We start from the raw sequence: 14,960 nt of genomic DNA, 5'->3' as shown, positions 1-14,960 counted from the left end.
GCTATGCTATTAAGTTTTTCGTGACCTTTTATGCCTTAATATACTATGGTGTTTTTATGACCTTTTATGCCTTAATATACTATCATGTTCTTTTCACTTTATATGACTTTTTTTGGCATTTTTATGCCTTACTTTGCTATGTAGTTTGATTCCTCACCATACTATGACGTTTTTACAATCTTTTATGCCTTAATATACTATTATGTTTTTTTTGACATTTTATGCCATACTATACTATGACGTTTTTTGGCATTTTCATGCCATAGTATATTATGTCTTTTTTTGATGTTATTTTGCCTTACTATGCTATGTAGTTTGATGCCTCACCATACTTGACGTTTTTACAAACTTTTATGCCTTAATATACTATTATGTTTTTTTTGACATTTTATGCCATACTATACTATGACGTTTTTTGGCATTTTCATGCCATAGTATATTATGTCTTTTTTTGGCATTTTTATGCCTTACTATGCTATTTAGTTTGATGCCTCACCATACTATGACGTTTTTACAACCTTTTATGCCTTAATATACTATGATGTTGTTTTGAAGGTTTATGCCATACTATACTATGACGTTGTTTGGCATTTTCATGCCATAGTATATCATGTCTTTTTTTGGCATTTTTATGCCTTACTATGCTATGTAGTTTGATGCCTTACCGTACTATGACGTTTTGTGACCTTTTATGCCTTACTATACTATGATGTTTTTATGACCTTTTATGCCTTACTATACTATGATGTTTTTATGACCTTTTATGCCTTACTATACTATGATGTTTTTATGACCTTTTATGCCTTACTATACTATGATGTTTTTATGACCTTTTATGCCTTACTATACTATGATGTTTTTATGACCTTTTATGCCTTACTATACTATGATGTTTTTATGACCTTTTATGCCTTACTATACTATGATGTTTTTATGACCTTTTATGCCTTACTATACTATGATGTTTTTATGACCTTTTATGCCTTACTATACTATGATGTTTTTATGACCTTTTATGCCTTACTATACTATGATGTTTTTATGACCTTTTATGCCTTACTATACTATGATGTTTTTATGACCTTTTATGCCTTACTATACTATGATGTTTTTATGACCTTTTATGCCTTACTATACTATGATGTTTTTATGACCTTTTATGCCTTACTATACTATGATGTTTTTATGACCTTTTATGCCTTACTATACTATGATGTTTTTTTGACATTTTATGCCATACTATACTATGACGTTTTTTGTCATTTTTATGCCTTACTATGCTATGTAGTTTGATGCCTTACCATACTATGACGTTTTGTGACCTTTTATGCCTTAATATACTATGATGTTGTTTTGAAGGTTTATGCCATACTATATCATTTCGTCTTATGCCTTGCCATTCTATGATGTTTTCCTGACGTTTTATGTCTTAATATACTATGATGTTTTTTTGACATTTTATGCCATACTATACTATGACGTTTTTTGGTATTTTTATGCCTTACTATATCATTTCGTCTTATGCCTTGCTATGCTATGATGTTTTCGTGACCTTTTATGCCTTAATATACTATCATGTTCTTTTCACTTTTTATGACTTTTTTTTGGCATTTTTATGCCTTACTATGCTATGTAGTTTGATGCCTCACCATACTATGACGTTTTTACAACCTTTTATGCCTTAATATACTATGATGTTTTTTTGACATTTTATGCCATACTATACTATGACGTTTTTTGGCATTTTTATGCCTTACTATATCATTTCGTCTTATGCCTTGCCATCCTATGACTTTTTCATTACCTTTTGTCCCTTAATATACAGTAATGTTTTTTGGACATTTTACGCCATACTATATTATTTTGTCTTATGCCTTGCCATTCTATGATGTTTTCATGACGTTTTATGCCTTAATATACTATGATGTTTTTTTGACCTTTTATGCCTTAATATACTATGACGTTTTTTGGCATTTTTATGCCATAGAATACTATGACTTTTTTTGGCATTTTTATGCCTTACTATGCTATGTAGTTTGATGCCTCACCATACTATGACGTTTTTATAACCTTTTATGCCTTAATATACTATGGTGTTTTTTTGACTTTTTATGCCATACTATACTGTGATGTTTTTTGGCATTTTTATGCCATAGAATACTTTGATATTTGATCCCTAACCATACTATGACGTTTTCGTGACCTGTTATGCCTTGCCATACTTTGATGTTTTCCTGACGTTTTATGCCATACTATACTGTGATGTTTTTTGGCATTTTTATGCCATAGAATACTTTGATATTTGATCCCTAACCATACTATGACGTTTTTATAACCTTTTATGCCTTGATATACTATGATGTTTTTTTTTTGACGTTTTATGCCATAGTATACTATGACGTTTTTTGTCATTTTTATGCCATAGTATATTATGACTTTTTTTGGCGTTATTATGCCTTACTATGCTATGTTGTTTGATGCCTAACCATACTATGACGTTTTTGTGACCTTTTATGACTTAATATACTATGATGTTTTTTTGACATTTTATGCCATACTATACTATGATGTTTTTTTGACGCTTTATGCCTTACAATACTCTCTTATTTTCCAAATTCCCATTATGATTGCTCAAATCAAACTTGCTTTTCTTAGAAAACTTGCATTTGATAGACAATAGATAGACGAAAGATTTTCTGACATCACAATTCAATTTCATTCAATTCCAATTTATTTGTATAGTGCCAAATCACAATATACATTACAGGGTAATGAGACCTTACTTTATTAAATAGAGAAACTCAACAGTTCCCACAAAGAGCAGCACTTGCCAACAAGGGGGGAAGGAAAAACTCCCTTTTAACAGGAAGAAACCTCCAAGAGAACCGGGCTTAGAGTGGGCGGTCGTGTGCCTCAACTGGTTGGGTTTCAGATGAGAAAGATGGGTCGGGGGAGGAGAGAGAGGGAGGAGAGAGAAAGAGAGATCATGGACAGCAGTATATACTGTTGATTGCTAATTGCAACAGTGAAAATAATATTATACTGATAGGTAATGGTGTTATCGTATCTGCTGTTAAGCGTTAAATGTTATAGTGGAAATATGCACAGTAATACCTGAATAAATAATAATAATAATAATAATAATAATAATAATAATAATAATAGTAATAATAATAATAATAATAATAATAATAATAATGATGAGTGTTGGGGTGGCAGATCTGTTGTTCGAAAAAAAGAGATACCTGCAGAATGAGGACAGAGGGAGACACACAGAGAGGAGAAGTACAAACTACCGGAGAGAAAAATTTGTTAGTGACATGAAGTAGTGCAATATAAATGGAGAGAGAGAGAGAGAGAGAGACAGAGAGAGAGAGAGTGCGCTCATTGCATCATGGGAATCCCCTAGCAGTCTATGTCTAAGGGATGGACTCACTTGAGCCAGCCCTAACTATAAGCCCTATCAAAGAGGACAGTTTTAAGCCTGATCTTAAATGTAGAGAGGGTGTCTGACCCCCAAACCCAGACTGGAAGCTGGTTCCACAGGAGAGGAGCCTGATAGCTGAAGGCTCCACCTCCCATTCATGTCTTAGAAACTCTAGGAACCACAAGTAGAACTGCATTTTGAGACCAGAGTGTTCTGTTAGGATAATATAGAACTATGAATTCTTTGAGATTCAAAAGTGCCTGACCATTAATGGCTTTGTAGGTGAGGAGGAGGAGGATTTTACCGTGGACCAATGAAGAGAAGCTAACACAGGAGGGATGTGATCTCTTTTCCTAGTTCCTGGCAGTACCTGCGCTTTACAAGACACTGGTCATTTTATTCTTTGGCAAATGAACTAATTTAAAACTTAAAAATAACAATTTATAAAAGCCTATAATCCAACACAAAAAGTATGAAAAACTACAAGGCTCAGGTGAGACACTATCATATAAAAGTACTTTTACAAAAGTTTTACCCTGTGCTTTGAAGCCTCGTGGACAGCCTCCTTTAATCTTTGAAAACAATACATTTCCAACTGTGAAGCACAACCTAAGAGCCTTTAAAGGAAGAACAATAGATGGCAGTGTTAGGCACCTCCAAATGTCTGAGCCTAAGCTCTGCTGAACAGACAATTCAGGAGCTGTAAGAAAGTCACAGTGGGCGGCTGGTTGAACATCAAAGCATACAGTCACAAAGATACAGTGAAGAGGATATGTGCCTAAATGTCTGTTTTGTATGAGGAGTGAATTGTGACTTTAATCCATTTAGCTGCGTACCTCCTCCAAAAAAGATCCCTTGAATGTAAGATGAGTAATAAAGCAAAAGGAGCCACATCCATGCTTTACCTTAATCCCACACACTCTCATTTCTGTCACTAATCTGACAGATTTACACCCTTTTATTACCTGAATATGCCGCCCTCTACATTTCTCACCTCATGGAGAATCCTATTTGAAAATGTTTAAGTTGTAGGACCATTTCTTCATGGTTTCTGAGAACACGTTATCTCAGACAACAGCTGAATAGACTTTGTGGAAAAAGGTGAAACGCTTCCTCAAGTAACAGCAAAGGCCTTTTAACTTTTAAGTCCTGCCAGATGTTGAGTTGCAATCCCTGAATAAAGTTTCTTGGATGCAGTTGTTATTCCAAAAGGACTTGAAATACAAACCCCGCAATTATCCTTCAGAGGAGCTAATATTGTAAGTTTAGGAAAGATGGCAGTAATAACCTGCTAATGCATGAGCCTTGCTGACGGAATAAGGGAGAGTGACAGATTGCGGTTACTCATGTTGTGTTCGTGAACCTATTCCTTCAGGAATTTAGGTTTAAATATTGCTCTATTTCCATTACAGAGTATGGAAGGTCCCTCTCCCCGTCTCTGCTGGTCTTGTTCTGCGAGCTGCTTTGTTAATCTGTAACATTGCCAAGGATATTTATGAGTTTCTGGCTAGTGATGCATTCAAATAAACAAACTCCCTCACTGTTTCCACAGCAGGGAGAGTGCAGCTCCGCCGTGTATTGTAATGATCAATGAGGGCTTCAGCGCCTGAGTAAATGCAGGGCCTGGTCATGTTGTGTTGTGCTGCGAGGCCCCTCTGAAACATGGCTCACTTTGTCGCTTTTGGAAACGTGCTAATTTCTTACATGTGTGTGTGTGAATTCACAAACTGTGATTCTCTCTGGCTTGTTTGCCGCAGCTTTTATCATGTGGATTGATGAACTGATTTTAAAGGAATGAATCTGCCGAGCAGAGACGCTTCGGTGATGTAAGTGTTTGACTCCGGTTCTTTCCAGCGGGAACAATGAAGAAGCTCTCCTTCAGCGTTTTGGTTTCACCCTGACTTTCTGCATCGCCTCAAATGCACTCTGAGGTGTTTTTTTCACATGTGCTTGGAAAGATGATAGAAAATCACTCAGGTTGTATTGAGTGGGCGGAGGTGAGTTTTTGTGAAACGGCTGTGTGAGAGGTGCTTGTTTTCCCACAAGTCTTCAGGGGATTCCCCTCTCCTTTCTCTGCTGTAAACCAGCATCACCACACTGCTGATGGACGTCTCTGTTTGGCAGGTGCTCATATACTTGGCGCCTACTGTTGCCCACAGCGATGAGGCTGTCAGGGCAGAATGCCTTCCAAGAGTTCAGGGGAACATTATATTTCACATTATCTCAGAACAATAGGTCATTTCCTGCTCGCTGCAGGCCAGAGAGGCTGATCAGGGGCTGCCAAGCCCCAGGAAGGGAGCACAGACTGCAGGAGAAGTTGGCGTCTAAAAGGGGGGGAACTGTATGAAGTTGATGAATTGTTGGGTAGGTGGTTCCAGAGTGGGTGCAAGCTGAACTAACCTGCCAGTTAGTGTGAGCAAGAACAGCCACAGAGTGGATTTCAGGTCTGATTTGAACAGAAACACGTGTCCATAACTTCAGCGCCGGTTTGACTGTTTTTTTAACCACACTGCAAGGGGGTGGGGGTGGGGGTTGGGCTCTGTGGATAGAAATGTTAGTTTCTCAGTCCAGACTAAAATGTCTCATGAACTATTGAATAAATTGCTATTATATTTGTTACAGATATCCATGGTACCCAGAGGATGAATCCTACTGACTTTTCCTGTAGTGCCACCTTGAGGTTGACATTTGTGATTTTGAGTGAAATATGTCAACAACTGGATGGATTTTCAGTTCGAGTTGGGATGCATTATAAAAACTTTGGTGAATATTAACATTTAATCTATCACGTCAAAAGTTTTTTATTTCATGACCAAGTACATGCAAAACTACCGACGTTCCCATTAGCCTCAGCTGAACCTTACGTTTAGTGTTGACTAGCAAATGTGAACATGGTAAATACCTATCCACTAAATATCATCATCCTCCAATTGTTTTGACGGGAACATCACCACGGTGTTCAAAAAGTGAGAGCGTTTAAACTCTGAAGTGACCCGGCACCCAGCTGATCTGTGGACATGAAATACCTCAACTATACCTGACTGGAAAGATCATGTTGCATAAAACTGCAGACAGTGGCGATTGCTCTAAGACTGCAAGGGAAGCTCAGCTTCCCCTAAAATGTCAACAAAATAAGTGGTCAAATATGTACTGTTCTGTGTACATTTCATTGACTAAATATGCGCTAGAACATGTTCATCTTTTGTTCAGAATCAGCTACTTATCACAGGTAACCGACACGACTTCCTTCTCATTCATCCCCGCAGCGCCACAGTGCTTTACACAGTGTAGACGCTGAGCGTCTACTGACTTCAATGGGGAAGCACAGAGTGGGTTGTTCCACTGCAGCGAAACTAGACGGTCATTGGATAAATGCTGGGCTTTGTCCCGCCTATCGGACGCTCAGCGTCTCTGGGGGTCTATGGGGCAGTGGGCTGGCCTGGACGCTCGGCTTCTGCATGATGATTGGATCTGTCTGAGGCTGAGTCCCTTTTTGATTGACAGCGAAATGAGCGAATCAGCGATCTTGAAGTATAAGCATCCACCGGAGCATTTTTCAAGTTTTTCATTCTGTTGTTCGGAGTTGATCTGGAGACGTTACTGATCCTCAGCGACTTTGTCTTTGTTAAAAACGACTAGCGTTGTGTTTGTCGACTCTCTTCTGTCACTCTGCGAATTTACATATAAATAAACGGACACATTTTATGATGTAGGCCGAAAATGAGCTTCCCCTCCTTATAAGACCAGCAGCCGCCACTGACCGCAGAGGAACCATTAAACTACAGAAAGTAGAAGGATCCAACTCTAGAGGGCCGGACAAATCATAAACTGAGTGATTCCTTAAGTTTTAAGTATAAGACTAAGATAAAGAAGAGAATCTTAAATACTATAGTGAATATTTTAAAGAAACCTTAAGACTCAAATCTTAACTTAAGGTGTTCTGTGCAACCGGGCCCTCCATGTTAACATCATAATTATGGGCATGTAAGCATGCTGATGCTAACATTTAGTACAGCCTCACAAAGCCACCAGCATGGTTGTGGACTCTCAGTCTTGTTTTAGCCTGAATTGTTTGGAGGGTGTTAAGCAACTGCAAACATTTTTGCAGCAGCTGGGCAAGTTGGCAAATCTCACAAATTTCAACACTGTGGTTACATGAAAACCAACTGGGAGTCAGTCATGTCACTGGGTCACTGTTGACCCCACCCAGATCCATCTAATTATTTAGCGCAGGCGCCAAATGCTTTGCAAACCTCTGGAATTACCTTTTTGCTGAGCGCCCTTTCTCTCTCACCCACATCTTTCTTTGGGTTGCGTAACTGCTCTTGTGTTGTATTATTGAAACGTTTGGCTCTGATTAGTGCAGCAGATGAAACGGCTAAATGCTAATGTGTGATTTCCCAGGGGGCCGCCCAGCTTCATGGACTGCAGGTGTTTGTCGGGGGAGGAGGAGGGTTTTTAAAGTGCATCAATGCCAATTATGCCCAGTATTGTTTGTATTTTCTGTTACTCGTCGGGGCAGGTAAACACTCCTCTCTTGCTTCTGAGGTATTTTTGAGGTGGCTGCAGATGCCCAGTGCAGTTCATATCGAACCCCTCCCCCTCCCTTTGCACATGAGGTGTGTGAGCTGTTAAAACCAGTCAGGCATTAAATATGAGAAATGTTGTGAGCACCACAGTCTCTCCTTGGCTCTGCTCTGGCGAATAACATGGTATTGATTATCTTGATGGACACAAACCCTCCCACATATCAGCACTAGGTCACAGATCCATTGTTTTCTCCTCAGTAATATCTGTGATACCTGAGCATTCATTTCAACATCTGAGCATCACAGGTCAAAGGTCATTCTGCTTTACATTTCTGTTTAAAGATGTTTTTACAGCTCTGGCTCAGGCGAAGCACTGAAGGCTTCCAGCTGTATGATATCATGTGAACAAACTCAGCTGCCTTCAGGATCATGGATTCAGGGTCCAAGGTGTATAACTCTCTTTCACCATCCTGTTTCACTCTGCCACTCCTTTTTTTCAATCCCTCCATCTCCATCCTTCTGGGACGGACTGTTCTTTTTTCTGCTGTGCTGAGCAGGCAGCAGCGCCGAGCCTCCCGGCTTCCCTTCTCTTCTCCTTCATTTAATTTTTTCTACAGTACATCGCCGCAGATTTATCACCTCGCGCCGTATTCTCCCAAAAGCGTCGGAAAAGGAGGGGAATTATTCCTGGGTCCTGACAGTGGGGGGCCTCAGGGTGGGGGTGAGGAGAGATGGTGTGTGAAGAAGGAAGGGAAATGGAAGAAGGAAAGTGGATGCTTGAGATGGGGTCTGAAAAATGTGACTCATGTAAACGCTGCCGAGGAGGAAAAAAGGGGGGATGAGTATAATTGATTCTGACGACCGACCTGAGTTGGATGGCGGTCTTCCCCAGGGTGAGCGGTGAGCGGATTCCAGCCAGAGTCATTGTAGTGGGGGAAGGGGACGAGATGGAGGTGGAGATGGAGGTGTGGAGAATATCTTTCTCTCTCTGTTTAACACACACACATGTTGTCACAGGTCACTTTTGGGGACTTACATTCATTTCCTGGAGACACACCATAAACCTAAACACTTCTTACCTAACCTCACCCTGACCTTAACCACTGACCCAAAAATCCACACAGCTTCATTGTCCCCAATTAACTGGTCTGTAGTCTTTGTCCCCAAAAATACCCTATAACCTACACACACACATTCAAATCATCATGTAATCCAACACATCCGCTTGAGTCCAGGATCCAGACCAGCCCTCCTTTACCTACTCAATCTTTACTTAACAGCACACCACGTTACATATGCATGAGCTAATTAAGCTATCAAATCACAGACTTCCCCACCTGTCTGTTTTTTTTTGTCTTAATTGAAGGTGGGAGATAAACGATTTGATGGATTAAGACGAGGCCTCGGCTCTTAAATCAGACTCTCTTTTTCTCGTTCACACAGTTGTGTGCAGGAGAACTCTCTTCCTCTTATCAGTCCACGCCCACGGCTCCTTGGAGCCAGACTAAATAAATGAATTACTGATTCAGATGCCTGCTTACTTGCTAACCTTGTTAGCTTTTGCACTCCAGCAAACAGAAAGCTCCTTGTTTGTGTGTGTGTGTGTCTGGAATGATTGTATTGATGATTGTTATATCTGTGTATGTGTGTGTATGCATATATGAGGGGTCCATTTGTCCTCCAGCAGGCCTGATTCATTAACCTTATGTGTAAGACTGCTCAGTAAATGTAGGTTACTGCTCAGGCAGACGTAATTCCCCAAAGGCAAAGAGCGGCATTAGCATCCAGTTATCTCGTCACATTCCCCTGGAGCGAACATGACTCCAGAAAGATGCTCTCTGTCTCGTTTGAATTCTGCCGGACACCCACACACACACACTCGTACACTACCACACACACAGGTAGCAGAAATAGAAGCTGATGTGAGCGTAGAGGAATGAGGACAGGAGAGGGGTAAAATAGGCCCATCATGATAGAATAAAGATTTCATCTTAGGCGATTTTTATCAGCTCCTGACGGTGCTGTGCAGATGTTTCAAACTCAAGGTGAGCCACGCTTGATTTTATTTACTCATCAGTCAAGAAGAAACACAGGATCAGACAGAATCAGACCTTTATCCTGCCAGATCCAAAGCCTCTACGCTGAGTATATTGAGGCTCAGAGACTTTGAGTTATATGAGAAGAGAGGAGAGGATTGGAACAGATGGCAAGAGTCCCCCTGGGCGAACGGCGCCTACCCCACTGCACACTGGGAGCTCTTGACCATCTGGACCAAAAGCAATGAGCAGCATCCCCTCAGCGGATTCCCCATTGAAGAGACATGGAAAAGGAGAGGCAGACTCACTCGAAGCAATGTCACCAACATACTGTCCATCGGTTCCAGTCCTGACGTGTCCCACATACACACCGGGGGGGTCGAGTGATCAGATCTGTTGCTCTTCTTGTACAGGAATGAATGAAGTACATGTTGTGTGGGAGGCTGAAATTAAAATGCATGTGCCAACCCTTTCCCCTACTATTTCTGGCATTTCACACACACACAATTGTGGAGAAAATGTGCTTTTCATAGATGCAGGGAGGGTGGAGATCTCTCTGATACTCTGTGAGCCGTCCATCCTTCTATGTAAGCACTTGCTGGAGTGGTCGGTTAAACTTGCTCCTATGGCAGAAATAATGTCTCTCCTACAAATCAGAGGCATGTTTTTGATTTGGCTCGATTAGCCATGCGGTCATCTCTCATGATGAAGAGCATCAGACTGTTGGAAATCAGACTGGAAATGGAACAGAGGAGAGGAAACCAGTTACTAAGCACCTAGCTTCTTTAGTCTAAGGTTTGTGTGTTTGCTTTTAATTGAATCCAAATTTACGTGATGGGTGCTGGATGGGGGAAAATACAAGTTTCTCTTATTTTGTTCAACAGATTTTGGTATATGATGAACAAGTCAGCGGCACACTGTGAACAAACCACTAAAGAAATTATAGAAAATTTAGAAGCGAGACTAATGGAAGCTCTGCTGCTGCTGCAGCTGCTTATGTCATGATCTCAACAATAATAATACAGTGACCTCCTCGGGTTAGTTTAGTTTAGTTTAGAACTAAACCAGAAGCATACTAGGAAATAATAGAGTGCTGCAGGGGTGACAACCGTTAGCATCACCCTGGTTCATGTGACAAAAAGCCAGTGGGATTTTTACATTGGCTTTTGGATTATTGCAGAAAATGAGCTCTGTGAGAAACAGATACTTAACATGTTTTTTTTTGGTCATCAAGATAATCTTGAACACCACTTTATGATTTTTGAAGCCTAAACACAATTGCCAGATTGAAGATGCCTCTCCCACAGAAACCTTTCCTCTTACAAAGTTAGTGACAGTTTGCAAAAGCGCGAGTATAAACACAACGAGGCTGTAAAGGTGGACAGGTGATTAGATCAGTTTTCATGTTCGGTGTGATGTTGTTAAACGTCTCCGACAATCTCTGTAGTCTCATTTATACACTTGTTAGCAACCTGCCTTTTTAACAGACGTCAAAGCTTAAAGAAAACATCACTGAGGTATTTACTGACATATTTTATGTCTTAGAATAAAACGTGACAATGTCTTGAGCTTGTGTTACCCACAGACATTTTTTCAGCCATCTAACCAAAAACCTGTTCCAAAAACCCACAGACGTCAGGATGAGGGAACCAGAGGAGCTAAAATGCTAACTCATTTCTGAAAAGAGGAATATAGGTGGAGTATAATTACAAGAGTTATTTCCTTCAGATCCTTCAGATTTGATTTGATCACTCAAAGGTGGACATGGCTTCACAAATACTTAGAGATGGATATAAAGTTGTAGAGGACTGTTGGCCTCCACCCATACCTCCTTCTCCCAGGTTGTTAGAACAGGAGGAGGAAGAGGGAGGAGTTAATGAATTGGACCTCAGGCACGTCCCGTGTCAAGTCCTCTAGTCTTCGGTCAAGTGCTGTATTATGTGATGTAATTATGTTGAATGCCAGTTTTCCAAAATCACATCTGATTGGAAAAATGTATGTATATGGCACAGTATTACTGGGAGGATGTGTGTTTAATTTCTCTGCGTCTTTTATAAACAGTGTCAGTGGCATCACAGGTGGTTTTCTGTGTGTATGTGATGGTAAAAGTGAAGTACAGCTTTTCACAAGCCTAATGATTCTTTAACTGAGGTCCCCTGGAAGGTTCTGGACTGTTATTATCTGTTTTATGACTTTTTAAAAAAGGTTTCACCAGACTGTTATCTCTACATGCACATTCTACAAATAATTCAACACTACACTGACAACAACAAACCGAGTGTTTCCTGAAACAAAGTTTTATATACGGGGATCCCAATACATGATTATGGGGGTAACACTTCCCCCAGTGGTTGCTCTTTGCTCTTTGTCTCTTTCCTCATGAAACTGACACAAGCAGTGAATGTGAATCCAGTGTTGCAGTGATGTACCTGCACCTGCTCATCCTCCTGAGGTGTCCCCTTCTCTGCTCCATTTAGAGCCACAGCCTGGCTCGGATCGATGCCTCTCTCCAGCCGCCCGTCATCAATTATTAACCTGATCAGCCCTGCTGCTCATTAGATGACTAATCTAGGGGGGTGAGGAGAGACGGGACGCTTTGAAACCTGAGACCAAGAGGCAGCGGAGAGGAGAAGGGAAGGGAAGGGAAGGGAAGGGAAGGGCGGATCACATCTCCAGATCGAGGGAAAGATGGAGAGAGAGTTCATAGATGTGGGATTACCGATTTGTACCTCTAAGTCCTGACATCCAGGAGGGTTTATAAATCTTTGATGAAACCATAGAATCACTTTGATGAATGTGCACACGTATCACCAACATATTGCACATGCTGACGGAAGCTTCACGGGTGTTAGTGTATTAAGACAGACTGGCAACAGAGCGTGCATCAAAAGTGAGAAGTGAGAAGGTGGGAGTGGAGCCAGCAGATTGCATGTTGCACTCTCATTACACCCCACCTAAGTCGCTCTGGAGACCATCTCTGGTCAGTGCGGGTCACATTTTTACTGTCCCATAAATCTCCCACTGCTTTCTCCCAGTGACGCCAGTGTTGTTATTTCAAGTCTCCCTGCATGTTGTTTAGCGGTCTAGTTTCCACCCTGCTCTGTCTGCACATATGGGGTTGAATGAAAGAGAAAGAGAGAGAGAGCGCACATGCAAAAGCTAAACAGGTACACACACAAAGTCAATGCATCTCCTCTGGCATACGTAGATCAACATGTCCGACGTGTCTCTCTGAGAAGCAGAGAAACTGTGTGTCCCTCAGCTTCCTCAGTCTAAACACTTCCAGGGCCATGGTGGTGGTGCTGTGGGGGGGTGGGGGTGGGGGGGTGTAACTCAAAGACCCAAAGAAAGAAAGAAGGAGAGAAGGAAAGAGAGCAGCCCACAGTTCTCCTTCTTTCCCACTGATCATGTACAAGTGGGTGGGGTGGGGAGGGGAGGGGAGGGGGCTTTGATCTCCCCTGTCCCCCTGAGAGCCACAGTGAGGTGGGAGTGCAGTGTGACGGCTGTGGTGCACGTTAGCTCTGATTAAAGGGAAATATGCATCACTGTATAGCGCTTTCCTTTTTATCTGCAGCTTGCGATGTAGTGCGATGGCGACGCTAGATTGGGGGCCCGGCATGTACTGATGTCGCAGCTTTATCTTGTGTTCCACCGGAGCTGAAACCCACCTGAAGTTGAATCACTGTCACTTGAAACCTTTGAGTAAAGCAGTTTGAAGAAGTTGAGGAGTTGACGTGAAGCCAGCTACGGTTGTTTTGTGTCAGGGCGCGTTGCTTGTTTGACTAGCAGCAGAAACCACACTAGAAGTGCCCTTTGACCTTTGATGCAGGGTAATATATGCCTCCAATTCAATTAAAGCTGAGGACCTGCATTCCACTCTGGTGTGACAATGATTACCACAGCTGGGCCTGCAACAGAGCACAGAGCATTTGGTTCTGATGGCATGGAGACTAATAAAAGTGTATTCTCATGTGTTCAACTTATTTGTCCCTCTTTGTTTTTCTGTGAGTCTGAAAAGAGCGATTTAGTGTTTCTTTATTCTAAATGCAAGGCAGAAAGAAAAAAGATGAACAGGCAGAGAGGGAAAAATATCAAGCATTATTAATGTCATCTCCATTCATTAAATATGAAGCCATCAAAAGGCATGCAACTATTGTATTTGTGCTCCTCTCAGAACATGGCAACCTCACCTTTGTCTGAACCTCAGCAGTCTTCCAGAAATCGTCTCCAGCCCATGTGCTGTGTTGGTTCTTAAGCCAGTTTTTTTTCTGCTCTGTGGATCCTGTGTGGTGTATCTAATAAAAGAGACATAAGAATGTGCATTAAAACCAAAGAGCAGAAACATTTGCACACTCGTATCTGTGGGTCTGATTATTTTATGACGCTTCAGCAGACAGATGGAAGGTCTGTTGGGAGAGGAGGAGCACAGAGGTGAGGCATATATAGGCTCCTAAAAGCCCTGGGGCTACCCCACTTAGCTTGACCCTTACATCCTGCACACATGCACACACCTTTGCAGAGTGAAATATCAGTTAATGCCAGTCTCTGGATTTGTTCCGATGGACACACAGTGACTCCGTCCTCCTGTCTGCCTCAACCCAAACTCAGTCTGTCTTTTTTGCTACAGTAGATGAGACACTCCCATCAGCCTCAACTCTAGCTCGTCTTCTGTGCTAATTAGAAAATGTTAGCATTCTAACACACTGAACTCATTTGGAAACATTTTACGTGGTAAATGACAGAATGTTAGCATTTAGCTTCACTTCACAGAGCTGCTAGAATAGCTGTAGCCTCTTAGCCTTGTTATCATTGCAAATTGAATATCTTTAGGTTTTGTTGGTCAGACAAAACAAGCAATTTGAAGATGCCTTTTTGTGACATTTTATAGACCAATTAACGATTAATCAGTAATAATTATAAGTAATTGTTTGTTGCAGCCCTACTTTTGTCATTTATGTTTCAAAACAA

The sequence above is a fragment of the Seriola dumerili genome, unplaced genomic scaffold (genome assembly GCF_002260705.1).
Source record: "Seriola dumerili isolate Sdu_G_001 unplaced genomic scaffold, Sdu_1.0 BDQW01000216.1, whole genome shotgun sequence".
In the NCBI taxonomy this organism is placed as follows: domain Eukaryota; kingdom Metazoa; phylum Chordata; class Actinopteri; order Carangiformes; family Carangidae; genus Seriola; species Seriola dumerili.
This window is presented reverse-complemented; position numbering follows the sequence as displayed.